The sequence below is a fragment of the Ascaphus truei genome, chromosome 4 (genome assembly GCF_040206685.1).
Source record: "Ascaphus truei isolate aAscTru1 chromosome 4, aAscTru1.hap1, whole genome shotgun sequence".
In the NCBI taxonomy this organism is placed as follows: Eukaryota; Metazoa; Chordata; class Amphibia; order Anura; family Ascaphidae; genus Ascaphus; species Ascaphus truei.
The window spans coordinates 235,711,889-235,715,045 of NC_134486.1; the positions used below are offsets into that span (position 1 = coordinate 235,711,889).

Here is a 3,157-nt window from a genome sequence, read left to right on the forward strand (position 1 = left end):
ATATTCCAAAAATATTAACAACATTGTCATATTGGGAAATTATAAATGCTAAATGACAGTAACATTTGCGACAAAATTGTGTTTTCTGTTAACAGTTTTACACTTGGTACATGTAGGACACATCCACACACGTGTGACTTATACATACACATGTCACAAATTTAAATGAATGTTGAATATTAATTCCTAGCATTAAAAAACACCTACATTGCAAAATATAAGATGTAGTACGCATTGTTGTGATTACAGGCATTCATGCATGGAGTGTTATGATCAGTCACTTTCATCCGTGATGAATGAGCTCCCGTAAGTAAACAAATAAGTACAGTTATCCCCTTGTCTCCAAACACCTCTATATTACATTAATGGAATTTATAAGGAAACATACATAAAATGTGATGAAATGGGAGTAATCATTTTCTAATACAATGCACATGAAACCTCAAGAGTAGCTAAATGCATATACATGATACAGAAAGTACATATATGTTACATTTGTGTTTAAAACAATATGTTGGGTTTTGACTTCAAATAATTATAGGAAGATTGATGTAGGCACATCTTATGAGAGATGTCAGCAAATATACATACCATCATCAGTCATACTGGAGATATACCTATAATGCAAAGGAACAATATATAAATTGCAAACATTGACATGCCATCTTCAGTACCGTAAACAACACAGCAAAGTGTGTATTTGGTGTTGAATGTGCAACAGCATGTATATTTAATGACATTCAAAATGTAAATCAGCCTGGTGTACACATCATATGGATGTACATGTTACACTGCACCAATAACATTGTATGTAAGCATACTAGAAGCATGAATGAGTATGGGCATAATATGTGTATTGTGTTAGCATAAGGAACAACACAATGCTAAAATATGAGTGCTTTGTTACCCCAGTTGTATTCACATACACACAACTAAAGTACAATTGAAGAGGGATTCTATAACCTGTGCAACAATAACATACCGGTGCCACATCCCTTTGTGCACACAGCAGAGAAAAGAAAGGTGTGCAACCCATATTCATCTGTGTCCTACCAGAAGGGTATATAAAAAAACATTATTGTTAAGATAACATAATGTAACTATAAAAGTATAACTTGGAACATATATGTTTTTACTTACAAGTAAAAAATGAATTGATGAGATTCTGGCGTGTCTGGCCACCACTGGCTGTTTGTTCATTTTCAGCAGCTACATGGGTGGGATGCTCGTCTACCAAAGCCTCAGCTAGGTCTGATTGTACATTGTGCCTGAGTGCAACATTGTGCAAAATGCAACAGGCAAGGATAATGTCAGACACTTTTTGAGGCTTGTATAGAAGAGCCCCACCAGTTCTGTCCAGACACCTAAATCTGGTCTTGAGTAGGCCAAATGTCCTCTCTATAACAGATCTTGTAGAGATATGGGCTGCATTGTACCTCTCCTCTGCTTCAGTTTGAGGGTTTAGCACCGGAGTCAAGAGCCACGGCCTAATTCCGTATCCTGAGTCACCTATAATGAATGGAGCACACATAAGCTGACATTAGTGATCAAATTGTACAATGCCAACATTCCTAAATAAAAATGTGTTTTGTGTTAGAACATGTAAATGTGTACTCACCCAGCAGCCAACCATGTTCAAAATGTCCCTCTTCGAACGCATGGAAGACTGAAGAGTTCCTCAGGATAGAGGAATCGTGACTGGAACCAGGGAATTTGGGTACCACATGCATGATCCTCATCGTGGCATCACATACCACCTGTACATTGAGTGAATGGTAGTGCTTACGATTGCGGTACACATGCTCACTCTGACTAGGTGCAATCAAAGCAACATGTGTGCAATCGATTGCACCCAGCACACATGGTATCCCTGCTATATTATAAAAGCCAGTCCTGACTTCCAGCCACTCTGTTGCCTCAGTAGGAAAATGAATATAATTCCTAGCGCGTCTATTGAGTGCATAGAGAAACTGGGTAAAGGCCCGCGAGAATGTAGATTGCGAGACCCCGCCCACTATGCCCACAGTTGTCTGGTATGACGCGGAAGCAAGATAATGTAATGAGCACAGCATTTTCACAAGCCCAGGGACTGCACGACCTCTGGCTGTGAAAAAAAACTAAATCTCCCCTTATCTCCTGATAAAGAGATAAGATTGCTGCTGAACTCAAACGATAGCGACTTACTATCTCCTCCTCACTCATCCCATCTAACAGGGTTCTCTCCCTGTACAGACGCGGATGAGGCACAACTTGTCTCCTCTGTCTTCTCCTCTGATCTCCTGTCCCTCTACCTGTCCCTCGGCCTGTCCCTCTCCCTGTCCCTGTCGTATCCGCGTGCCTGTCCCTGTCACTGTCCCTCGGTCTGTCCCTCCCTTGCCCTATATGATTCTCTTCATCATCAAGCATGTCATAGAAAAGAATGTTCCTCCGTCTCCTAAACAATCTCAACATTTTGAAATGAGTAGCTGTGAATGAGCAGGTAATGGGCGTCTTTTAAATAGGTATGTGATGATGTCAGGTGGCATAGTAAAATGCAAGGTGTTACATTAACATAATAAACTACTTATGTGGCAAGCTGTGTGCAGTTGTTGTTATAAGTATTTGTTGTGTGTATTCTGCAGGGAATGCTGATATTTGCCAATGATGTGACGTGAAGCTTTGTACAAAGATTGCTTGCAAATAAATAGTGTAATGTGCAATGCATGTAACACTTGTGAACGCAAGAGTCAGTCATGTAATTAGACAAAAAGGCTGAGATTGACGTGGGAAAAGTTTTGTGTAACATGTGTAATTAGCCATGTTATTGTGACATGTTGCCAACAATGAATAGTCGTGTGCATATGCATGCATTTGTGTAAGGAGGATAGTTGCTATAGAATGAGTTTACAAGGTGTCCCAATGATGAATTACTGTACATGTGTGTATAAGTTAGGTTGAAGTGCTTGTAATGCAACGGTTACAATGTAAACATGCAATGTGATTGATCGTCCAATAAGTGACGTCATGACAATAGGGAGGACCCCAAACTATATGTAAACATGAGAATACAGATGTACATGAACGTTTAAAGATGCGTGACACATTACAAGCATTGTGTAATGTAAAGGAAGATGAATATACGGTGTATGTGTGACATGTGTGACATGTGTAACATCAT

The 3,157-nt window shown here is 39.6% G+C and overlaps 1 long non-coding RNA gene across 1 annotated transcript in view; it reads right to left on the bottom strand.

The window, feature by feature from the left end:
* The window catches only part of LOC142492057 (uncharacterized), a 3,570-nt gene extending 2,414 nt beyond the window's left edge, over window positions 1–1,156 (bottom strand). The window contains exons 1-2 of the long non-coding RNA XR_012800701.1: window positions 983–1,156; window positions 592–617 (exon numbers count right to left, since the gene is read on the bottom strand). This is a non-coding gene — a long non-coding RNA (uncharacterized LOC142492057). The remainder of the gene's footprint in view (window positions 1–591; window positions 618–982) is intronic.
* Between the last annotated feature and the right edge of the window lie 2,001 nt (window positions 1,157–3,157).